This window comes from Anabrus simplex, chromosome 1 (assembly GCF_040414725.1).
Source record: "Anabrus simplex isolate iqAnaSimp1 chromosome 1, ASM4041472v1, whole genome shotgun sequence".
Classification (NCBI taxonomy): domain Eukaryota; kingdom Metazoa; phylum Arthropoda; class Insecta; order Orthoptera; family Tettigoniidae; genus Anabrus; species Anabrus simplex.
The window spans coordinates 1402339324-1402367051 of NC_090265.1; positions in this window are offsets into that span (position 1 = coordinate 1402339324).

Here is a 27728-nt window from a genome sequence, read left to right on the forward strand (position 1 = left end):
TGATGATAGAGGAATAATGTCTTTCCCGTCGTTCTTCTTATACGAGGGAAGACAGGGCAGATAATAAGAGAAGGTTCTCCGTTTGGTTTACTAGTTCACTTCACATATGAGTAGAGGACTACTCAAAGTTATTGCCATTGATAACTGGCTATCTCAATGACGAGAGATAAAGTTAGCGAGAGACCGGTTTTGACTTGTCTAGATAAGGATATATTTTTGTTATTTTTGTTATATCTACATTTCTGTAATACGGAAGAATAAAAGTATATTCTCTCCATGGACGCAACCCGCGGTGGTTCTGACATTGAAATTAGGGCTCCTTACCAAATTATGTAATAAGTATTATAGGATGTGTTAAGGTTAGGAAAGTCGTCCAATTACTGGGCAATGCATGAATCGGAAATAGGACTGGTACTTACTAGAAGATATGACAACGGCAATACAAGAGGACTAGGAAACAACTGCTTCTACATCGAACGTGTCTAGATACCAGAATCTACAATTAGTGAGCTAATGGCATAAATTATTGCAAGTCTCCGTGTAACAGTTCATTTCCATCTTACTATATGACTATCATGACGAAGTCTGCTGAGTAGTAGGTGAAATGTTGAACATGATTGTCAAAATGTGATCACGGCGTGATAATCCGTAAAACAACATCTGTTCATATGTTGGATCTTCAGTGGCATGCAGAATAGATCATATACTGAAGACAAACTATTCATTCATTTTATTAACGGAATGCTCAATTTACGCGTGTCTGTCAAGGAGCAAACCCAAGCACTGTTAAAGAAAGATGACTGCTGAACGTACACAGTAACATACGGCACCATGTACTGCATTGAATATGTATTTTAATATTCAATCATTCGACTCTGGAGTTTAGAGGTAAAACGAACAATAGAATTTCCTCACGATATGGTGTACTCACTCAACATAAATTCAGGGTGCACGTAGTTTCAACTACTAGATCCCATCCCAAAATTACTTCATATTTTATTTTATAATCAATTGTATATTGTTCAACGAAATATTATATCAGTAGTGGCATTTATTTTGATTCTTGTTAAAAGGTGAATAGTTTTAATAATTCTCTGAAACTGGGACATAGAGTTTGTATTGTGTAAACCAAATCCATTATTTGTTCACTAATAGAAAACACGGACTATTTGAAATATAGTTATGTTTATTTTAATGCTTTTAGTTAAATGAAATGTATTCATTAAACGACACTATGATTTATAAAATGCAACATGCGCGAATACCAATTAATATTAAATTGAAATGCGGTATACATTTAAATATTGCTCCATGCCCTTCCATCGATAAGCCAGTTTTGCAGAGCATGATGGAAGTTCAATTTTCTTCGCGTAATTTTTAACCACTCCAATTCCATTTCCATAATCTAGCCCATCAGACAGGACCTTGATTAACCTTATGGCTGCGCGGGATGTTGATAAGCAAGTAATTACTTATCGCCGACTTGGAACTTGGAACAAACCATATGGATTCTTTGTGTTTTTCACAGGAGTCAGGCTAAACGAATTTCATGTACGTTTAGAGAAAAGAAAAACAAATTCAGACGAGGCATTATAAACTTAAAATGAGGTCCATATGAAATATATGAAACATGTCGTCTATTATGGGACAGAACAGGTACAATTCTTTCATCGAATAGGCTCAGCCTAATCGGTGATTTTGACAGTATGAGCGACCCTAGTAAAGCTATTCGTTACAATAATGATGGGTAAGCGGAATTTGACTACACTTCTGTGGACTTACCTGACGGATATAAACTTAATTCACTTGAAGTACTTAAAAGAAGTGGCAAGACAGCATAATCTGATGTTTATAATAACGGCTCAGAACGTAGTCAGTCTGAATCATGCATCCGCTAAGTAGAAGATAAAGTCGAACCAACACATGTGTTTGGTGGTTATGTTCAAATGAATATAACGTGGCATGATTCAGTCCTTGTGCTACGACCGGGAAGACTGTCCTGCAAAATACTTCTGCTACCCCACGTGCTAGTTCCTGAACTATTGGCAACGGCTGAGTGGCCTAGTAAGTGGACCTGAGAGTCGGGATATCAGTTGCTACGGAATGGGAGTGGCCATCTCGGACATATTCTGAATCACGGCCCTCCTTGTGCTCAGGCGGCCAGGACTATACAATCCACCGTGGTCCCTAACCCGTCATAGAAGAGATCCTCACTTGGACTATGCGTAAGTAGGGTAGCATCTTGTTTCACGAATTTACCGAGCTAAGAACATTTTAATCAAGTCTCGGACCTACGGAAGAAGTTGTGGGAAGGGTTTAGTAATAACCTGGAAATGCAAGTTCAAGCAGCAGGGAGACCTTTCTGGACAGTAACAAAGAATCTTAGTTGGGTGGGGGTGTTTTGGGTAATTCTGGTGAACTCATAATTGATCCCCGGGAAACACTGGACAGGTGGAGGGAATATTTTGAAAATGGTCTCAGTGTAAAAGGAAATATACCTGGTGGTGTCGCGAGAAACCGACCTCATGGAGAGGAGGAAAATGATGTTAGTCAAACTACTCATGAGGAAGTGGAAAAGGTGGTAAATAAAATTCATTGTCATAAAGCAGGAGGAATGGATGGAATTAGACCTGAAATGGTGAAGTGTAGTTCGAAGGCAGAGATGAAATGATGAAATGGCTTAATAGATTAACAATATTAGCATGGAGTGTTGGTACGGTACCTTCAGAATGGACAGAATCAGTGATTTCACGTATGTATAAGCAAAGGAACAGGAAGGATTGAAACAACTATCAAGATATCTCATTGATTACTATACCAGGCAAAGTATTCACTTGCATCTTGGAAGGGAGTTTGCGATCAGTAGTAGAGAGGAAGTCATATGAAAACCAGCGTGGTTTCAGACCTCAGAGGGGCTGCCAAGATATTTTCAGTATGCGCCAGGTAATTCAAAGATGCTACGAGAGGAATAGACAGCAATGTTTATGTTCTGTAGATCTAGAGAAAACATATGACAGGGTACCGAGGGAAAAGATGTACGCAATAATAGGGGACTATGTGATTAAGTGTAAATTATTAAATCAATCAAAGGAATTTATGTTTACAATTGGGCTGCAGTGAGAATTGATGGTAGAATGAGTTCTTGGTTCAGAGTACTCACAGGAGTTGGACAAGGCTGTAATATTTCACCTTTGTTGTTCGTAGTTACATGGATCATATGCTGAAAGGTGGCTGGGAGGGATTTAGTTAGATGGAATTGTAATATGCAGGCTGGCATATGCGGACGACTTGGTACTGGTGGCAGATTGAACCGAAAGCTTGCAGTCTAATACCTTGGAACGTGAAAATAGGTAAATTGAGTATGGTATTGAGTATGGTATGAAAATTAGCCTTTTAAAGACTAAATTGATGTCAGTAGGTAACAAATCCAAGAGAAATTAATGTCAGATTGGTTTTACAAAGCTGGAACAAGGATATGTGTTCTCCCAGGATGGTAATATAGTAAGTGAGATTGAATGAAGGTGCAGTAATTCTAATGCACTGAGCTCGCAGTTGCGATCAACAGTATTCTGTAAAAAGAACTCAGCTCTCGTTCGAAACAATCTTTCCTCCGGTCTGTTTTATGACCACATTTGATTTACGGGAGTGAAATCTGGGTGGACTCCGGATATTTATAAGTAACGGACATGAAAGTAGCGAGAATGATTGATGGTACAAACAGGTGGAAAGAATGAGAGGAGGGACCTCGGAATGAGGAGACAAGGGCTAAATTTGGAATGAACTCGATGGATGAAGCTATACGCATAAACCGGCTTCGGTGAGAATCATGTGAGGTGAATGGAGGAGGATAGGTTATCGAGGAGAATAATGGTCTCTCTTATGGAGGGAAAGGGGAGTAGAGGGAGACCAAGGGGACGATGGTTAGACATAGTTTCTAGCGATTTAAATATAAGAGGTAGAGAGCTAAATGTGGCCACAGAACAGGTTGCAAATACAGGATTCACAGAGGCTTGCAGACTGAACGCTGATGGGCATAACGGTCTATAACGATGATGTATGTGTGTACACGTTAACGCACGTCAACACGCTATCAGCTCAGCGTGGGCAGTTGGTGCCGTTTTCACTGGAGTCTTATAGATCACCTGCATTACTGAAGAGACTCTTACTTGTACAAGGAAGTTGTGAAGATTAGGCATTTATCCACCGTTCAAGCGGTTCCAGAAGCTATGGAAGAGCCGTTCAACCATCATTTTCGAGCGTGTGGAGAATCTGGTTCAGCGTTTGAACAGGTGCCTGAACGGTGAGGGTGATCATTTATCAGCAGTATATCCGGAAGTGATATAATTGGATGGTTCTGCCGTCACCACTACCACCCGCCCCAGGCAAAACCTCCACGTCATGGAATGTGCTGATAAAGAGTGCAAGTTTATTCTCGTGTGAACTCACTTGAATAGCAGGGCGGTTGGCTAAGAGTGTACTATTAACCTCACATGAAATTACACTGGCTACGTGTTCAGGCTTAACCTCACAGACCCAGCGTTTGACCCTCCCCTAAGGCCGTTAACCGTAAAGACCGCACTTCAAAGCCTAAGAGTACAAGCTTAACCTAAGAGACTAAATGTTCATCACCCAGGCTAACCACATAAAAGTAGAAGCTTAGCCTAACAGACTTAAAGGTCGATACCCGGGCTAACTGCAGGCCTAACGCTACGCTGACCAGGCGTAAACTTCACCTAATCTAACTTCCTAGGTTAACCGAATGCGAGTGCAACCTTAACCTAACAGACTTTAAGTTCGATACCCGAGGCTACTGCATAAAACTGCAGGCCAAACATTACGCTGACCAAGAGTTAACCTAACCTAACCTCCCAGACTAACCAAATACGAGTGTAAGCTTAACCCAACAGACTTCAAGTTCGATGCTCGAGCTAACAGCATACAACCGTAGGCATAACGTTACGCTGACGATGCGTTAACCTAACCTAACCAAGAGACTAACTGAATGTGTGTATGAGCTTAACTTAACAGACTCTAAGTTCGATACCAGGACTAACAGTACAAACGTGAAAGTCTAACGTTATGCTCACCACATCATAACCCAACCTAACTCACACCCTGGCAAAAGGTGCAGATATTAATATTATGCTGAAAAGGCATTACCCTAACCGGTTGATTCATATTCTTTATTCATAGCGGCGTGGCGTTGAAATACAACCTCAGGGCTTGGAGCTGAACTCGAAACAAGATGGTGGCTACACATGGAACTAGGGAGATTGTGTAAGGCTTTATTGATAGTGGCATAATGTTGGAAGCTGAATTCACTATTTTTTACGTCGCACCGTCACAGATTGATCTTATGGCGCCGATGTGATCGGAAAGGCCTAGGAATGGGAAGGAAGTGGCCGTGGCATTAATTTACAGTCCCAGCATTTGCTTGGTGTGAAAATGAGAAACCACGGAAAACAATCTTCATGGCTGCCGTCAGTGGGGTTCGAACCCACTATCTCCCGGATGCAACCTCACAGCTGCGCGCTCTTAACCGCACGACCAACTCACCCGGTAAGCTGAATTCGGAACAAGATGGCGGCTACACATGGGACTGGAAAGTTGGCGTAATGCTCGAAGGTGAACTCGGAACAAGATGGTGGCTACACATGGGACTACAGAGATGTGTAAGAATACATGTGCTTTATTCATAGGGGTGTAACGTTGGAAGGTACGCTCAGGGGCTTTGATCTGAACTAGGAATAAGATGGCTGCATATGGGACTAGGGAGATGGTATAAAGTTCAATATATGTGCTTCATTCATAGTGGCCGTAACGCTGGAAGGTGAACAAGGAAAAAGATAGTGGTTATACATGGGACTAGGAAGGTTGTGTAAGGTTAACACATGTATTTTATCCGTAGGGAGCGTCACATTTGGGAAGCATATTTGGGGCTTGAAGCTGAACATAACCTCCCACGCTAACCGCATAAGAATTTAAGCTTATCTTAACAGAATGTATGTTCGATATCCGGACAAACCGCATTAAAGAGCAGGCTTAACTTTACGCTGACTAGGCGTTAACTTCTCGACAGCCATTCCTTATACTCTGGCTAACGGTTCGATCCGAGTCTTAACCTAACTAGTCAAGATGAGAATTGGTCCAGAGATTTTGGAGCTGAGCTTGGAACAAGATGGTGGCACGGGAATAGGGTACTGGTATTAGGCGTAATACATATGCATTAATCATAGAGATGTAACATTGGGAAGCATCTTTAGGGCTCGAATCTGAGGGACAGTGGAGTCATTCCCCCTCCTCCGCCACCTCATAGTATTAAGCCTCCTCCTCCTCCTCCTCCTCATATTTGTAACGTATGACTATCTCCTCCTCCTACTGTTCCTCCTCCAGGATCAAGCTTATCCTAACAGGGGCTGTGATGCTGAGCTTGGTGGAAGCTGAACTGAAACAAGAGAAGTAGAAAAGGACAAAAGTGCAAAAGTACTAAAGGGCAAAACGGCTAAATTGAATAAGCTGTGGTCTAGGGATCAGAGCTGAAGTATGGGGGAAAGGACAAAGGGCTGATTGGTTAAAGGCAAAAAGGCTAAAGGACTGAATGGGAAAGGGGCTAAATGGCTGAACGGCAGAAGAGCAAAAGGGCAAAGTTGATAAATTGCGAAAAGGAAAAAGGAAAAAGGACTAAATGGCTAAAAGGCTAAAGAGCAAAATGGCAAATGGCTAAATGGCTAAGTGGCAAAAGGGCAGAAGGGCAAAACAATTAAAAGGCTAAACGGCAAAAGGGTTATACGGCAAGACGGATAAATAGCTAAAAGGAAAATTGCTAAAATAGCTAAATGGCTACAGGGCAAAAGGACTGAAGGGCAAAACGGGGAAAGGGGAAGAGAGCTAGAATGCAAAAAGGCAAAAGGGCTACATGGCAAAAGGGCAAAGGGGTTAATGGCTAAATGGTAAAGGGCAAAATGGAGAAAAGGCAAAAGGGCCAAAGTGAATGAGCTATGGTCAATGGCTCAGAGCTCTGCTTGGAACACGGTAGCGGTAAGGGACTAGGGAGGTTTTGTAAGGCTTAATGCATGTGCTTTCTTCATAGGGACATAACTTTAGAAAGGTACTTCAAGGTCTTGAAGCTGAGCGGCTGCAGAGTCAAAGACGCTAGCTTGTGTTGCTGATGCGTAACGGCAATTTGTTTTTTGTTGTCTGGAACACTTAATTGTTTGTTGTAACATTTCGAGGTTATAGATTTGAATTCTAGAGACTTAAATTGCCTACTGTATTGTTTACATCACTTAGAGATTAAACCTCTGTGTTCAGAACCAAGGAAAGTTTGCGATACACATTACGGAAAATGTAACCCTGGGCTCTTCCCTTTGGACTGCTGAGTATCATGCAAAATAAATGACTGCTGATTGGAAGTGGGCGTTCCAGCTAAAATAAATTAAAAAATCGCCTACCCGACTAGGAATCGAACCCGTGACTTCTGTACATGGGTAGAAAACAAGCACAGCTTGTGCGTTTAATTGAAATACCTTGCTTTAGTGTTAAAAGAATTTCAAAAATCACCGACCGAGTTATGATTCTAACCTGAAGCTCACATGGACACAAAGCTCAATGCTAATGTTTAATTCAGAACACCTAACGTTTGAGCTGCGAAAAATTTAAAATCCCCACTCCGACCAGAATTCGAAACCGGAGCACGTTTGGACTCAGAACTAAAGAGCTTAAGTTTAGAAAAAAATCATCAACCCGACCTGAAATCGATGGCGAGCTTTCTTTTTAGTGAAGACTAAGTGTGAACTGTGTAAACACAGCTAATATAGTATGAAGTGAGGTCTTGACAGTATGTGCATCTCAGTAAAATGTTGACTGCACGAGCAAGTTGATTAGACGTGGAGGTACTTGATGAGGCATGGACCACCATGTTCATTTTTTGCATTTAGTCTAGTATGCACATCTCAACAAAAAAATGGTGATACGAGCAAGTTGACTAGACTTAGCCTGTGTCTGATGGATTAACGCCTGATCAGCGTCAGTTTAAGTCTGGACTTTTATGCGCTTAGTCCGGGTATCGAAATTAAATTCTGGTAAGTTGAGCTTACACTCTCTTGCAGTTAGTCTGAGAGATTAGGTTCAGCTTCGAGCCACAAAGATACTTCCCAAATGTTAACCCTCCCCTGAATAAAGTTCATGTATTAAGCCATACACCATCTCCCTAGTCCCATGTATTGCCGCATTCTTGTTCCTAGCTCAACTCTAAACACCTGAAGGTACCTTCCAACGTTACGCCCCTGTGCATTAAGTCTTACACCATCTCCCTTGTCGAATGTGTAGCCGCCATCTTGTTCCGAGTTAACTTTCCAACGTTATGTACCTATGACTAAAGTCTTACACCATCTCCCTAGTCTTATATGTAGTCGCAATCTTGTTCAGAGTTCAGCTCCAATCCCCTGTGGTTGCCTTCTAACGTAACGCCCCCGTCAATAAGGCACACATAAAATCTTACACTATCTCCCTAATCGCAGGTGTAGCAACCATCTTGTTCCGTGTTCACCTTCCAGCGTTACGGATCCTATGAATAAAGCACACGTTTTAAACATTACGCCGTCCCACTATTCCCATGTGTAGCCGCCATCTTGTTTCTAGTTCAGCTGCAAGCCGCTGAGGTTGCCTTCCAACTTTACGCCCCTGTGAATAAACCACAATTATTAAGTGATACACCATCTCCCAGTTATATTAGTGAAACGCGTATCCGCTAAGCTCGTGTAGGGAAGGGAAACCGGTTAGGTTAACGCATGGTCAGCGGAAGGTTAGGCCTGCACACATATGTAGGGTGTAAAATTATGTCCGAGCTGTTGTAGGAAGTACAACCGGTTAGTTTAACGCCTGGTCAGCGTAGGATTAATACCTGACGTGAGTTAGGTTAAGCGTGTTCAGCGTAACGTTATACCTGCACTTTTATGTAGTTAGTGGGTATCAAAATTAAAGAGTGTTAAGTTAAGCTTTCACTCATACGTGGTTCGGCTGGGAGTTAGGTTCGGGTAGGTTAGCGTGTGGTCATCATAACGTTAGCCCTGCAGTTTTATGCAGTTAACTCATGTATTGAACTTGAAGTCTGTTTTTGAAGCTTACAGTCTTATGCGGTAAGACTGGGGGGTTATGTTATGTTAACGCGTAGTCAGCGTAACGTTAGGCCTGCATTTTTATGGATTTTGTTCTGGTATCGAAATTGATGTCTGTTATGCTTAGCTTACGCTCTTACGTGGTTAGCCTGGGAGGTTAGGTTAGGTCAGGTTAACACTTGGTCAGCGTTACGTTAGGCCTTCAGGTATGCAGTTAGGTCAGGTATCGAAATTGAAGTCTGTTATGTTGAGCTTATCCTCGTTTTCGGTTAGCCTTGGAGCGTAACGTTATGCCTGCAGTTAGCTCGGGTATCGAACTTGAAGTCTGTAGGGTTAAGCTTCCACTCTTACGCGGTTAACATGGGTGTTGAACATTGCGTCACTTAGGTAAAGTTTGTACTCTTAGGCTTCGAACTACGGTCTGTACGATTAACGCCCTTAGGCCTAGGGCCGAACGCGGGGTCTGTGGGGTTAAGCCTGAGCACGTAGCCAGTGTACCATCAGGTGAGGTTAAGGGTGCACTCTTGGCCAACCGCACTACTATTTAAGTGAGGTCACACGCGCACTCTTTGTCAGCACATTCCATGAGGTAAAGGCTTCTCTCAGGGACGGGTGGTGGTGGTGGCGGCAGAATCATCCAATTATATCTACTGAAGTGATATTTGTAACGTTTCGTTTTGGTACTGTGTTACGCAGTTGATAAAGTGACCGTTTCTAGGCACCAGTCTGTGTTTCGTTAAACAATCCTTGTAAATAAAGCACTATATATACTAACGTAGAAAGTATATATTTTATTCAGTTTCTCCCTTAGTAATCTGAACTAGACGCTCTTAGACGTTGTCCTTTCTAGTTCCAATACTAGCTACATTTTGTTATTATTATTATTATTATTATTATTATTATTATTATTATTATTATTAACTTATTATTATTATTATTATTATTATTACTACTGGGCAGATGGCCTAGGTGTTAAGCCTCGTTAAACAACAAGCATCACTATTACCGCTACTACTAGCTTAGGCCTACAATAGAGAGAGAAAGTCATGTTCAAGGGTACTGATTGAAACTAAATAATATTCTTACAGATAATGAATACAACTATATTTTAGTAGTAGTTATTATTTATTATTATGCATGAATGTTTTACCTTGTTTAAATTATGGTATTTAAAACAGAATTCAGCTATACGTTTTCCAACAAGGAAGACTTAATGAAATGTCACTACTGAAACACGTGTATAATTTACTATTAACAGTGATTGACTCTTACAAATGTAATCAATTGTCTTTATTAACATAAAAAGTATAAACCAACCAATGATAAGTTACATTGAACCGATTTCATTCTCAAAAATACGCTTCTTACGAAGTTATTCTGTGTTAGTGTCAATGTAAGCAATTCAGTGTATAGTAAGTTACATATAAACAATGTCAGAGTGCAAATGTTAGTAATAGAACTTGTGTTGATTTACCATAGTTGCTTTTGTACGTTGACCCTTTGACTACTGACTTCTTAACTTTGTGTCTAAGATACCTCTCATTCTGCCGTAGTCAATTTTCTTCAGTTATGATCTTGTGTGTTCAACTGTGAAACTATCCAGTGGGAAATCGCTCATATGCACAATAACCGGATAGGGCACGGAGCCACTCCAAAGTGCTGCGTTTGAAAGCATTGGGCGGCAACTTATTAGTCCCTACTGCTTTCCGAAAACAGCTGACATATCTCGTAAAGCAACACATCCCATGCGAACGTTAAGCAGTCAACTGTAGAAGAAGCGTTTAATGGTTCTACATATCTTTCCTGCGTCATCGGAGAGAATATGAAGACCTCCGCGTTATTTCCGATTGAACAGGCTATTTTTCTTGAGTCAGTGAGCTGCTGCTTAATGGATAAAACGTACAGGACTCCTGATTCGTTACAATTAATAATGTCAGGTATACCTGCATATTCAGAAGGAGGAGAAGGAGAAATCAAAATACCCAATTACAGCTGCTTTCAAAGTAGGCAATGAACTATTAGGAAGAATGCAGCTGTCATTTAGGCATAAGTCCTGAGCAGAAACATTACCACTGGTCATCACTTCGTGGTGAACAAGAAGACTTATGAATTTTTATAATTCACTGCACAGCAGTAGGGCATTATTACATTAAAACTCACATTACTGAATGACATGGCACATTTCATAAATAAAGTATACACTACAGAGGCCCGACGCTCTGTGTGACAAAGGAGTGGTTAAATGGTGTCTAAAAGCTTCAGCTCGGCTTCCGCGCCGGGGCAGCTCATCTCAGTCCAACTGTTATAAATTTCGATGAGATAATTAATCATCCTGGCATAATTTTTTATATATAATTTAGCTCCAGTGTGTTATTTGATAATATTTGACTAATTCGTGTGTAGGCTGATTTGATACAACCTACTAGGTGATGTTTATTTCTGTTTCTTAATTTTAGCTTGACTTCCATACAATATTTATCTGCACAATTGTGTGAAGGTACAGGTTACTTTCCCCTCTTTTGTTCCAAATATTGATAAGTTCGCTGCGCTCCCCCCAGCATAAGTTACGTTATTTTAAAAAGTAAGTAATATGTATTACATATCTGACGAATGTGACACCTTTCCACACTCAAACGTGTACGGAAAATAACCCTTCATGCTTCAATACCTACTTCCCTCAGACTTTTATTAAAACATCGTCCCTGATTGGTTCAAATTTCTTGTAGAATTTTCATTTTCTGAACTTCCATATTTATCATTTGTGCACTCATGTTTACCATTTGCTCAAATACCATTATATTGTTTGTGTTGGTCAAGGCAACCTCCATTACGCATGATTTGGATGCTGAAGTGGTCAGAATAATTTACAAAATATTTAATTTCAAAAAAAGTAAATTCACCATAGTATGGGATAAACCATTGGGCGCAGCAGGCTCTAAAGTGAAAATTTTACCTTACTCATTTCGAAATTCCATCACTTCTGGATTTCAAACTGTGATCTTGAGATCTACCACAGAGGTTGCCAAGTATGTGAAGAGAGAGCAGACTCAAAAGCAGCCCAATAGTCACCACTTCACAATCACATGTTATGAAACATTGACAAGGATCTTATAGAGACAAGAGTGTGAGTTTTATTCCGGGTGGCATTTTATCAACTCTCTGACTTACGAACTTGCCAGAAAAGAAGAAAAATTGACACCGTAAGTTATTCACTCCAATTTTCTGCTTCATCAATATGGTCAATGCAGCATAGAGAAGAATGGTTGAACATAGCTTGAGACTGGTAGATCCCATTTTCTCGCCAACTTATCGGTCACTTGCAGATGGTGCACCTTAACACGGGTCGCCATTGGGGTAGAAAATTGTTTAACTGAGTGTGTCTTTCAGGATGAGGTATTTCCGAGCTACAAGATCGTTACAATTCTTACTATGGACACTGTAAAAATGGACCATGGGGAAAGGAAGGAATGCTATTTTACACAAAATGTGTGTATCAAACATTTAAACGGTCTCTAATATAGTGAAATGCATTCAATGGAAAATTACAGATAGTATATTCTTGCCGGGATGAGTGGCTCAGACGGTTAAGGCGCTGGCCTTCTAACCCCAACTTGGCAGGTTCGATCCTGGCTCAGTGTGGTGGTATTTGAAGGTGCTCAAATACGACAGCCCCATGTCGGTAGATTTACTGGCACGTAAAAGAACTCCTGCCGGACTAAATTCCGGCACATCAGCGTCTCCGAAAACCTTAAAAAGTAGTTAGTGGGACGTAAAGCAAATAACATTATTTATGATAGTATATTCTACCTACATGTGAAAAGATGAAAAATTCGAGTGAAACATGGTATCCCCTTGAATTACGAAGATTTGATTGCTCGAAGAATAACAGACCTGTGGTTTTACATTAGTTTCACGGAACCAACATGTTAACGAGGAAATTAAGCTACTGAGACTTCGAATTGCAATTGACCGAGATGCGAACAAAGACTACGTAGGCCTACATGAGATACTAGTAAGGTGGTTACTCATTTCCCTACACACACACACACATTTATATGTAGGTCACGAGGCCCGTCGAGTAATAGAAGGTAAAGGCTTCCATAATTAGCTGTGTGATTAGTCGTTTTAGCTCGCGGAAATTATCCTAGAACTCATTTCTGGTGTAGGCTGAGTGGATCTCATGGCACGCGTCTCTCCAGAGGTGTGCTACATTTTTACATGCTTCGACTCCACGTCGGAGATTTAAACCAGCGTCCCATCTGGTGAACTGAGCAAGGATTTAGGGACTCTAACAGGTAGTCCTTACATAAATTACCAGTAACGGTGGTACAGCATTTATTTTGCGTCAAATTCACCATGAAATATTACCTCTTGAGAACACAGCAGCTACTTTACTTTTAACATAGAGCTAGTGATGTATGCCGCATCACTTCATGCTATAGCAAGTACACGTCACCCAGGCTCAGCCGATATTACACTTTATTTAATACCTCCAAAAATTATTGTGATATGAAGTAACTGACAACGGCAACATGTGTTTTTCAATAACGCCTACAAGGGTTACTAGTTTTAACGACAATCGAGACTTTATAGTGTATTAACGATTTTAAGCAATCAGTGTTACGTGACTCACAGGCCGCTGCTCTCGGCTTCCTAAACTGAACTTAAATCCTGCTTAATATTCAGTGCTCGAGCCAGCAGTGTCTTGCTGGTTCTGCTGTTGGACTAGGCCAGAGATACTGCACATCGTTAAGTCATATCAAGTGGCGTGTGTGGACTTAATTGTTTTCTACGCTGAGAAGATACCTTTTGCGATCTCGTATTACGGGCCAACACTTGTTAAATGAAATGGGGTATGGCTTTTAGCGCTGGGAGTGTCCGAGGGCATGTTCGGCTCACCAAGAGATGTTCTTTTGGTTTGACTCCCGTAAGCGACCTGCGCGCTGTGCTGAGGATGAAATAATAAAGACGACATATACACCCAGTCCACGTGCGAGCGGAATTAACCAGTGATGGTTAAAATTCCCGACCCTGCCAGGAATTGAACCCGGAACGCCTATCACCAAAGACCAGCACGCTAAATATTTAGCCATGAAGCCGGACAATACTCGTATAATTGGCACCCAGGCTCAGCCGATATTACACTTTACTTAATATCTCCAATAATGATTGTGATATGAAGTAACTGACAACGGCAACATGTTTAATTTAATAACGCCCACAAGAGTTACTAGTTTTTACAAAAATCGAGACTTTATAGTGGATTAACGATTTTAAGCAATCAGTGTGACGTGACTAACAGGCCACTGCTCTCGGCTTCCTAAAGTGAACTTCTTTTCTTCTTTCCCTACCGCTTTTTCCCACACCTGTGGATTCGCGGGTGTTCACTGAGTTGAACATGTGGATATGTCCCTGTTTAACGGCCGGATGCCCTTCTTGACACCACAATAAATAAATAAATAAATAAATAAATAAATAAATAAATAAATAAATAAATAAATAAATAAATAAATAAATAAATAAATAAATAAATTTAAAAAATAAATAAATAAATATTGAGGAATGTAAGCACTATTGTGTGTTTCTGTGGTGGTTGCTAGTGTGGTATGTTGTCTGAGTATGATGAGGAGAGTTTTGGGATGGACACATACACCCACCCCCAGCCAGAAGAATTAATCAGAAGCGATTAAAACCCCCGAACCGGCCGAGAATTGAACCTGGGACCATCTCAACTGGAGGCCAGTGCGCTGATCATTCAGATAACGAGTCGGACGGACAAAACTTGTATAAATACTTCATGTTAAAGACAGCTGTTTTCTGCTCTGAGACGATACATATTCTCTCTACGATCGTGTATTACACGTTAACGAATCCGAACCAAATAAAACTAAACCCCATGATGCAACAGACCCAAAGGGCTGTAGCCTTCCAAGCGATCCCTGCTCAGCCTGAAGGCCTGCATATTACGAGGTGTCGTGTGATCAACACGATGAATTCTCTCGGCCGTTATTCTTGCCCTTCTAGACCAGGGCAACTATCTCACCGTCAAATAGATCCTCAATTACAATCCCGTAGGCTGAGTAGACGTCGAATCAGCCCTCAGATTCAGGAAAAATCATTGACCTGGCCGGGAATTGAACCCGGGGCCCCCGGTAAAAATGCAGGCTTGCTAACCCTATATTGTTGGGGTGGTTTTTACGGGCACACTTGTGTAAATATTTCATGTTGAGGACTTGTTTGTTTTGCTCTGAGACAATAATTCTTAATGGTGCTTAACGATTTCTTCGTGTGTTAAATCAAGTTATAATTCTCATCATTTTTCTTTGCTATTTAGCTTTACGTCACTTCGACACAGATAGGTATAATGGCGACGATGGGACAGAAAAGGCCTAGAATAGGAAGGAAGCAGCCGTAGCCTTAATTAAGGCACAGCCCCATAATTTGCCTGGTGTAAAAAAGGTAAACCACGGAAAACCATTTTCAGGGCTGCCGACAGTGGGACTCGAACCCTCTATCTTCCGAATACTGGATACTGGCCGCACTTAAGCGACTGCAGCTATCGAGCTCGGTGAGACCTACAGCTGCGCGCCCCTAACCGCAGGGCAACTCGCCGGGTAATTCTAATCCTAATTCTTCACTAAATGTTTGTCTTCGCTCTTCCTGAAGGAACTTATAATTGTTAGTGCCAATGACTTTTTTCCGAGACAGTGCTCGAGAACTTAAATAATTTCCAAGTGTTCAGTTCCTTATTATTCTGAGGAACTTGTAAGTATTAACTGTTCATACGAATTCTAAGGAACATTTTCTTTTTGCGTCGAGAGTATCTTCAACGAAAAGTGGTCTCTAATTTATTTTCACGTCGATACTGAAAATATTAATTTTCACACCGGGAGACCTATCTTCTTCTTATTTTTTTTTGCTAGTTGCTTTACGTCGCACCGACACAGATAGGTCTTAGAGCGACGATGGGACAAGGAAGGGTTAGTAGTGGGAAGGAAGAGGCCGTGGCCTTAATTAAGGTACAGCCCCAGCATTTACCTGGTGTTAATATGGAAAACCACGGAAAACCATTTTCAGGGCTGCCGATTGTGGGGTTCGAACCTACTATCTCCCGAATACTGGATACTGGCCGCACTTAAGCGACTGCAGCTATCGAGCTCGGTGAGACCTATCTTCATTTCAAACCACAAAGATGCAACAGCAGATGGCGCCGATCGCAATGAACTGTTCAACTGGTATTTCTTCTCCAACTTCTCCTCTCCCTTACAAAACCAACCGCTCCCTCCCGTTGGTACAGCTTCAAACAGAACCCTATCAAGCATAACTACCACACCAAGTGAAGTTCATAACCTTCTTCAAACTCTTCGTACCAACAAAGCTACCGGTGCCGACACTATAGGTCCTCTTTTCCTAAAAAATACTGCCAGCACTCTTTGCGTCCCTCTCTCTAAATTATTGAACAGATGTTTTGCCGCGGGCTATTTCCCTATTACCTGGAAACAGGCAAATATTGTTCCACTTCTCAAATCAGGCAACAAATTTAATGTTTCATCTTACCGACCAATCTCTATTCTCCCCACACTATCCTTTATCTTTGAAAAAATTATACACCAGTGTCTCCTCGCATTCACTTTGCCGTATATCTCAACCATGCAGCATGGTTTTCTACCGGGCGGCTCTTGTCTAACAAACCTGGCCACTCTGCATAGCTTTGCATCACACGCCATTGCAGCTAAATCACAACTGGATATCTGCTACGTAGACATTTCGAAAGCTTTCGATTCTGTAGACCATACTCTGTTGCTCCATAAACTCTCCGAACGATTTAATATACATGGCAGTCTTCTGACCCTTCTTGCTGGCTTCCTACATAACCGTTGGCAGAGAGTGGTAATATCAGGCACTTCATCCTCATGGGTACCAGTCACCTCCGGTGTCCCACAAGGCCCCTTGGCCCCTTGCTGTTTTCTTTGTTTATGGACGATCTGCCGTCCGAACTCAACGAAACAGCGAATACCCTACTCTTTGCTGACGACTGCAAGATATTTAGGGAGATCAGGAATCCAGCAGATGCAGCTCTGCTACAGTCCTCACTTAATGCCCTCTCGAACTCGTGCCGTACTTGGAAACTTATCCCCAATCCACAAAAATGCAGCCACATGACCATAACACTACGTAAATCTCCTCTACCGACATCATATTACCTACTCGACAAGCCCATCACCGTGGTTACGCAACAGCGTGACCTAGGTGTAATATTCGATACAAAATTACAATTTAAGACCCATATAGAAACATATACAACCAAGGATATGAAATTACTAGGCATTCTCTATCGCTTCACAGAAATTTCTGACCCCATTGCTCTTCGTCACTTCTTCCTCACGATCGTTCAACCTCTCTTAAACTACTGCTCTCCGATTTGGACAACAGCCGCCCCCTCCAATACTAAGCAGTTAGACAGAGCATTGTCCTTCTTTGCTGCAATTGTAAGGAACAGAAACCCCAAGCTCAGAAATCTGTCTACGCAGCAGGTATTAATGGCAATTAATGTGTCACCGCTGCACATCAGGCGACAGGTAACTGACCTGAGTTTCCTCCACGAGATCTTAAATGGACATTACCGCTCGGAACATCTTGTCTCACTCTTCTCTCTCCGCGTTTCTTCCCGCTCCACCAGAACCAAAGACTTTCTCCACATTTCCCGCACTCAGCACTCAATACTTCAACGATCTTTCCTAATCCGCCTCCCAACACTCTTTAACAATATTAATAGGAGACAAGAGCTTGATATAGCATCAAATAAAAGTGTATTCGAGAGGTGTGAAATTGATGTGAAGGGATTATACCGCCATCTTGACCCACGACGACTTGGCTATGAACATGGATATTCTCATGGTTTTCGATTTGGACAGTTATTAGTAGGATGTGTACCTGATCTTGTTATATTTTATTATGTTTGTTATATTTTGTTATGAAAGTTTACGTTTGTTAAATAGTCTGTTGACAGTGCAAGTGAAACTTGCTCAGTGTAGCTGTATCTTGTGCTTCGTAAATAAATAAATAAATAAATAAATAAATAAATAAATAAATAAATAAATAAATAAATAAATAAATAAATAAATAAATAAATAAATAAATAAATCTACGGACTTTCATTTCCTTCTTGTGCAACGAATTAACTTTAAAATTCACCCAGCGAAAATAATTATTTCTGATGGTGATAGCATCAGGATGTGTACTTCTATGCTGATGGTATCACGATATATTGTTCCATGGTACGAAGGCATCACTAATGGATCTAGGAGTACGTATCATCACAAAAAGCTGTTTGTTCTATAGGTGAAATATACCTAAAAGCAAAGCAAAGTCATCTCCGTACAGACGATGAAGGCCTTTGGAGGGGTGGAAGATAAAGGCTTCCACTATCCGTAACCTTGGCACTTGATGGGGTAGAGTGGTTAGCTCTTCGCCTGGCCGCCTTTGCCTAGAGGAATTAACTTGCTACTCATTTGTGGTGTAGGCTGAGTGAACTTCAGTGCCATGTGCACCTCCGTAATTGGAAATCTCGTTACTTAAATTTTCCGACTTCCTAACGGGGAATCGAACCCACGTCTTTCCGGATGAACTGAGCACGCCTTTACCGCCTCGGCCAGGCAGTCCCTCGGTGAAATATATCCCATTGACATAAACCACAACTAACAACAAGATTAATGGTGATTCTTGAAAATAACCTCTCTCTGTACCCACTCCCGTAGCATACGGCACACGCCCTGCGTCTATATGCTCATTCTCTTCAATCTAGCCTCACGTAACATAACATACCATATATACATACATACATTCATACATACATACATACATAGATAGTGTAACGGAAACACGGCTACGATGAAGCAAGTTCGATGTATGAGAGTTAAACATTGCGCGAGGTAAAGGATAGGCAAGCCCGCAGAACTCCGCTGACGTACACAGCAGTGATGTAGCCGTCTCGGGCCGGCTTCGCACAGCGAGCACGACCATATATGGTAATGTTCCGATATGTTCCATGTATAAAAACAAGGCGATGTAAGCTACAGACAGACAGTAATATTTCACCGTCTCGGTTCCAGTGGAACATAGTATTTTTCTGCAAGTGCTATATTAGGACTTGTGTTTTCTTTACAAACAGTGGCGTTCCAAGGGAACATAGAATTTTTCCAAATGTTACAATTTCTCCAAGTATTGTAATTTTTCCAAGTGTCATATTGAACTTGTGGTTTCGTAACAGACTGTGGGAACATAGAATATTTCCGAGTGCCACATTTGAACTTGAGTTTTCGTAACAAACTGTAGGAACAGAATATTAATGTCATATTCGAGCTTGTGTTTTCTTCTCGTAATGTTCCGAGAGACCATATAATTTTTCAGTGTCGTATTTAAACGTATGATTTCTACTTCATTATAATTATTCACATACAGTGTTATACATTATTCAAGTGCAGTTAAACTTTAATTATTCATAGACAGGTTGAACAGTCTTTGAGTGCTTGGAATTTAAGTAATTATTTACTTACTTTTTTACAAAGAGTGTTGAGCATTCTCCGAGTGTCGTTAAACTTGATTAATTTATAACAAACATGCTAATATGTAATGAACTTGCACGAACTGTAAATATTAGGTTGAGAGATGTATTCCAATTAAAAAAATCTAAAAGAATTACGAATACAGTCAGTTAGGAAGAGTGATAATACAGATTAGCGACAGATTAGGCTGTCAGGGGAATTACGTCGTGAACTTGACATTGTAAATTTGTACATAATTTTCACAAGTATCAATACGGCTGACATGCAACGCGTGATCAGTTACTCAGTTCAATTGTTTTCTTTTCAATTGTCATTTCCATGAACCTTTGACATGTGTGATTCAGCAAGGTGTTTGAGTCAAAGTTTCAAGTGTCAATTTCATTAACATTTGACGTATTCTACTTATAATGAATCAATGCGGTATTCAAAGCAAAATTTAATGTATTCGACAGTGATACAAGTGAGCTGAATACCATATGGGGGACTTGTATGCCCGTCACGCCTCACCTTTCAGTATTCTCATGCGAGATCGAACCCCGCAACGTGTGCACCTAGAAATTCGAAAACTTCCAGATCCTCCAGAAATTCGAGAAGTTCTAGAACGTCGAGAACTTTGCATCAAGGACGGGCGTGGTCCCTGTCCAGACCGAACCCAGTAATTATCCCGAAGTTCCGAGGTTGCAACCTGCTACAACGCATCAACTCAACATGTGTAAAAGGTTATATGAATTTCTTTCAAATGATCAACAAATCCAGATTTTCAGAAGATTATAAATTCAATGAACTAATTCTCTGCACCAACTCCACTATCTTACGTACCACACCCTTAAAAATATTCCATGCTCTTTAAGCTGGTTAAAGACACCTTTTTCCTGGTACAATACATATATATATATATATATATATATATATATATATATATATATATATATACTAGCTGTAGTACCCGACCTTTCCCGATTGGTTTTTGAATGTTTACTTTTAAGATTAGTATTAATAGTAAGTTATGTGCGAAGTGAAGTTTTATAGAATTCCTTTTTTGGGATATTGATTTTTAACATCTATTACGAAACTTTAGAGTTATTTACGGGAAACTACCTCACTCCTCATTTCCCTAGTACATCTCTTCAGTGATGCCTAGGCCATCCATGACAGCTGATGGCAGACCTGTTGAGGATCCAACCGGCCTTAAGGCTGAAGACTGAACATTCATACATACATACATACATACATACATACAGAGTTATTTAGATGTGTTTGATTTCAAATTTTCGATTATTTAATCATCAAGTAAAACTTTATCCTTGTGTAAGCTTATTTGATCCTTTCAAAAAATTAATAAGGGGTAACTACATGTATGTATTTGTCGCGCTATAGATATGATCTAAACGATTTCAACTCTCTTTCAGACCGTCACCAATCAGCCTCGTGACTCCAAAAGCAGTGGATTTAACACTAATTTCGGTCATTTTAGACTATTTACTATCAAACCGCATTCTTCCTCCCGTCTCGATGGAGACTGAACGTGGACTTAAACGGTATTCAGAGCGTCAAAATTCATCTCAGCGACATATAAACATTGTATTAGACTTTAATATCGGTTATTTTCTATTATTTTTGAATGACATCTCCTCCCATTCCCCACCCCCAGCGGGGGTTAGTATCTTTTATCTCCATAGTATTATTCTTCCAGATGGTAAGTCATATGTGTACCAAGATTCGTTGAGATCTATTCCGGAACATACCAACATACACCCATATGTAAGACTTAACCATTCAGAGTATCACAGTTCAACTCAGCGACCTAGTAAACAATGGTATTCGACATTAATACCAGTCATTTTCGTTTATTTTCATATTTCACTACCTCCGCTAGGAGTGCTAGGGGTGTTTTACACAACAATATTTTTATAGATAGTAAGAAATATGTGTACCAATATGAGGGCTATGTTGGAAGAAACATTTATACATCCGTAATTTCGGTCGTTTTGGGCAATTTTCTTTTCATCTCTTCTCATCTCCATGCCGATGGGGGCTGAATATGGAATTCAGCGACGTCCGGAGTGTCACTATTCTTCTTAGCGACCACGAAAACTATGCATTCGACACTATTTTCGATTATTTTTACATCTCAGCCCCTCCTACCCCACCCTTAGGGGTGCTAGGGTTACCGTACCTCCTTGCGGTTTGTCTCCTGGAAGTAAGTCATAAGTGTGCCATGTTCGGTTGAAATCTCTCCCGTAGTCCAAAGAAGTATGGATTCAACACTAATACAGGTCGGTTTTAGTTATAATTATATTTCGCCCCCTTCTAGGTGTACCTTGCCCCCACAGTATTTTTTCCAGATAGTCGGTAATATTTTTACCAAGTTTAGTTGACATATTTGCTGGAACAACATATAAACATCCATAATATGTGGTCATTTGAACAATTTTATTTCTTCATCCCTTCTGCCGCCCCTGCCGATTGGAGCTAAACGTGGACTAATACGACATGCGGAGTGTCACCATTCATCTCAGCAACCACGGAAACTATGGATTCGACACTATTTTTGATTATTTTTTATGTGTCACTCCCCCCTCGCCCCTAGCCCCAAAGGGAACTGAAATTGGACTTTAAAAAATCCATAGTGTAACTATTCATCTTAGCGATCCCGAAAACTATGGATTCAAAACTATTTACAATTATTTGTACATCTCGCTCCCCTCGCCACCACCCTAAACGGGGCTGAAGTCGGACTTTAAAAAATCCGAAGTGTTGCTATTCATCTCAGCGACCCAGAGAACTGTGGATTCGACACTAATTTTCATTATATTTATCTCACTCCCACCCTCGCTCCCACATCAGAGGGGGCTGAACTTGGATTTTTAAAAATCCGGAATCACACTATTCATCTCAGCGGCCGCGAAAGCTATGGATTCAGCATTATTTTCGATTATTTTCATATCACCCACTTCGACCCCCACCCGTAAGTGATAAAAAGTTCGGAGTGTCACTATTCATCTCAGCGACCCAGAGAAAAACGGATTCGACACTATTTTCGATTATTTTTATATCACACTCCCCCTCGTCCCCACCCCAAAGGGGTTGAAATAAGACTTTAATAAATCCGCAGTGTCACTCTTCATCTCTGCGACCCCGAAAACTATGGATTCGACACTATTTTCGACTGTTTTTATAACTCACTCGCTCCCGCCCCAAACGGGGCTGAAATTGGACTCTAAAAATCCAGAGTGTCACTGTTCATCTCAGCGACCCCAAAGGCAATGGATTAAACACTATCTTCGATTAATTTTATATCTCCCCCTCGACCCCCACCCCTAAGGGATACAAAATACGGAGTGTCACTACTCATCACTGTGACCCCGAGAGCTATGGATTCGACGCTACTTTCGATTATTTTATATCTCACTTCCCCTCCTCCACACCAAAGGGGGCTGAACGTGGACATTCAAATATGCGGAGTGTCACTATTTATCGCCGCGACCCCTAATATGGATTCGATGCTATTATCAATTACTTTTATAAATCAGCCCCTCGCTCTCCCCCACCCCCCACTCGCATTTAAGGGTGCTTGTGGTGTCTTTGCCCCACAAAGTTTGTCTTCTGATACTAAGTCACAAGTGTATCAACTTTGGTTGAAATCGCTCCAGTGATTTAGGAGATGTAATACATAAATATCCACATACAATGACATTGATGTATATAGATCTATAGATAGATTACATAGACTCGCCTTTGCTCGTTGGAAACCCCCAGTTGCTCTTCGTTAGGAGTGGGTGATAACTCGTGTCATTCTACTCTTGATATTCTATATGTTTCACAGTTTCTTACATATTTTACACATCTAATAGAGAGCTACATTCTTCAAACTGGGCAGACCTATCAAAGTTAGCCCTATATATTGAAGGTTCGTCTCGATCACGGCATGTTGGATTGCTATTTTCAAATAACAGCCAAGGTCATTCATGAAGCTCATAGCAAGAGATGGTACTTTATAAACCATGGTGACGTGTTCCCATCCTTCCTCATACAGCATTTCTTAACGGACTATCAGCATATAGCGTAAGCTGCTATCGCCTAGCAACAATTTGTAAATCAAGTCGACTCAATCTTGGTGCGGCCTTGCATTTTAATAAAATTGCGTAAAATTACTCATAATAATAAAACTACCTATCCGATTTCATTCAAACCACTTCGTAATCCCTCTCAGATGTAATAAGAACAAACTGTGAAAATTTCAGCGAAATCGGTCCAGAAGTTTCTGAGTCTATTAATTACAAATATACCAACATCCTATTTTATATACATACTAGCAAATGTACCCGTGCTTCGCTACGTTATTCTACATTGTATTCGAATATCGAAGTAAATACTGTACAAACAGTAAATAAGATTGTTTTAAAATGACATGTCTCTTAGCGTTATCCGAGAAACAGCTAGGGAGGTTCCCAATACGATGTTTCCAATATAAAGTGCTTGTTACGGATTTGTGATGATAACGGCAGGCTCACTTCCTTACTGCCATTCACAATCGCGTTGGGAAGTTTTCATTATAATTGCAGGCCCCATCGCCTACTGCGCGGTCACAATCGATTTGGGAGTTTTCGTTACAATGGCAGGCCCCCTTTCCTACTTCGAGACAGATTACAGTTTTCATTAGAATGTTTGGCAACTTCCCTACTACCAGTCGAAGTTGAGTTGTGCAGTTATAATTATAATGACAGGCCCCTTTTCCTTCAGCCAGCCAGCTTACTAGCAGTCACAACAAGTTCGTGAGTTTCCATCAAAATAGCAGGCCACTGTGCCTAATACCAGTCACATTTTAAATGGATACATTTGTTTTTAAAACGGGTACCCTTGCCTACAGCCAAACACAATCGGGTAGGGGACTTCTAAACAACAGTGCATGCTCATTTGCATTCTGCAAGTCCAATCGAGAAGTGAATTATTCTTTTCTTTGCTAGGGGCTTTACGTCGCACCGACACAGATAGGTCTTATGGCGACGATGGGATAGGAAAGGCCTAGGAGTTGGAAGGAAGCGGCCGTGGCCTTAATTAAGGTACAGCCCCAGCATTTGCCTGGTGTGAAAATGGGAAACCACGGAAAACCATCTTCAGGGCTGCCGATAGTGGGATTCGAACCTACTATCTCCCGGATGCAAGCTCACAGCCGCGCGCCTCTACGCGCACGGCCAACTCGCCCGGTGGTGAATTATTCACTACAATGGTAGGCCTTCCTTACTAATGCCAGTTACACAGGTGTTGCAGAAGGACCCCATTCCTACTGCCAGTCAAAGTCGGTGTGGTGCGTACTGATTACAATAGCAGACACACCCTTTCTCGATCGCTACAAGACGACAACAGTGAATATATATATAGATCGACATACGGAAGTATATGCATGCTTAAAATATTGCAGACCTTCATTTACAGATTGACTGCTGCAAAACGGTACGTCATATCGACAAAGGATTGTACCATAAGACGTAAGATTTAGCGGCCTAAATGGCTGGTCGTATGATATCTGATTTATTCATGGGTCAGATTCAGTTAGAAACGTTGAATAGGGTAAAATATTTGTGAGATTATCTCACATTGTATTACTTTTCAGATAATTATGTGACAGCTACATACATAGCATTTGGCTCACATATGGCTACTGGGTGGGCCAATTTTCGTGTAGGGTTTGATGATTCTATCTCTATTATAAGTGATTGAAAGTATGAATTATGCATGTGAAAAGTCCAAATTTACTTAACATCGAGGAAAAGACAAAAATCAAACGTAAAAGGGATACAGATACAACAAAAAATCATAAAAAAAGGTTGTAGATCACTCCAAATTGAACGGAGATTGTGCCTTCCCTTATGTGATAGGATTTCGCGAAAATCTGCACCATCATTAAAATTGCCTCCATATTTCGATATTCTTCGTGGGAAAAAGTGAAAAATTTAAAGCTCTTGGAAATGTTCCGTCCGTTACAGGCTGAAACGTATAATTTTGCCAAATTCCTGTTTTCTTGTTCATCTGGCAGATTATGCCTCAATGTGGATTTTGGGCAAGGAGGGTTAAAATTAGGACTTTCAAGAAACTAAACCAAAAAAATATGCAGATGGTTATTATTACCTCTTAAACGCGTAGCTGTGCGAACATTTCGCCAAAATAGTCAATTTACAGGCATACAGTCGTTAGGATTTTACTTATATAGATAGATAAGGAATCTGCTCCACGTACAACACCTTGTGGTCTATGTCTGCTGGACGTACCCTGCAAAACTGACCATTCATGATATCTCCCTTATTAATCTTTCTGTCGAAAAAATACACATGAAAAAAAGTTTTAGAAATGGATTTCCAACAAATTTGGTCGATTTCCAGTCAGGTTGGTCATGTACTGTATATATTGTGGAGGAGTAAATTCACCATTTCGTTTCCCGATAAACCGCCAGTCCATTCCAGGAACAGGGAATGTTATTGACCTTTAAAATCTACCTTTGGAAGGTGGATGCTAAATATAAAGTTTTGTTCAAATATCTTCAATGGTTTTCCAGTTGTAAGAAATACGCTCAACACGCGACCTTTCTTAAGTCCGGTTAATGATATCTCCCTTATAAATCCTCTTACCGAAATGATGCACATGAGAAAAAAGGTTTAAGAATTAATTTCCATTAAGGCAGGTAGATTTCTATTAAGTTTGGTTGTGTATATTTTGTTGGAGTGTAAAATCACGGTTTGTCCTGAAACCTACCCAAGGACAGGTGGATTCTAAATATGAATTTTGGTGGAAATATATCCAGTAGTTTCCAAGTTATAAACAAACAGACAAACAGGAAAACAGACACCAAAGCTAAAAATATGCAGATTGTCATTATTACACCTGAAACGATTAACTGTACAGAAATGTCGCCAAAATAGTCAATGTACAGACACACTCTAGAAGTGCAGACCTTTATTTCGAGAGTTACTGCTTTGAAACTCTGCGACATATCTGCAAACGAACTTCACCATCAGACGCCTCTTTCAGTGTTCTACAGGGTTGGTCCCATGACATCTTCTCGTATCTCCTATATTTATGAGTTAGATTGAGTTAGAATCATTGGATGTGATATTTTGTACAGTTTTCGCATACTACTTTATATTTGTGATACTCATGTGACAGATAGAATCATAAAATTTGGCTATCACATTGTTACTGGTCATGCCAATGTGCGCGCCGAATGTCATGATTCCTTCTTTCCTATAAGTGTGCCAAATTAATGTTAACATCTACGTGTGAAAGTACAAAATTAACTTGAAATCGAGATATACAGCTCTATTTAACGTATAAGGAATGGAAATACGATGAAAAGTCATAGGGCTAAAGTTGTAGATCTCTCCAAAATGAAAGGCGATTGTGCTTTCTGATTTGTGATAAGACTTACAGATTAGCCACCAATTATCCCGAAACGAAGGTGTGCACCGTCGTTAAAATTGCATCCATATTTCGATATTTTCCGGGGCCGAAAGTTATACATTTGCATAGCTTAGAATATTTCCTCAAAGGAAAGAGTGTCAAGCTTTCGGGATTAGCACTCGCATACATATGGTGTAATGAAGGAAGAAGGTAATTCAGTAAAGAATGTTGAAATTAATAGAAAATGGATTAAAACTGAGGACAGCCGGATGACGACAAATATGTAAATACCAAGTGAATGTATTGGAAAATCAAATGTCCCTCAATAAATTATGCTGGTGTGAGTTATGGATATAAGAAAGAGGTAACAGAGGAGAAATTTAGGCGCAGGCATTCTTAGGTCAACAGGTAAGATGACTAATGCTGTTATTAGTTAAGCTATTCGAGGACGGTTATAAACTCCAACGATATTCCGCCAATATCTCGCAGAATGGCCGATTGACTCCCTCTGTTGCTCTCTACCCAAGGAACAACCATGAATTTAAAGGTATGATGAGGAAAATGGCAATACGTTACTTCTCTGCTGGCAAGCAGTCAGAGACGTTGCCATGATAACCTGTAGGTTCGTTGTCGATCTGTCGGTCACACACGC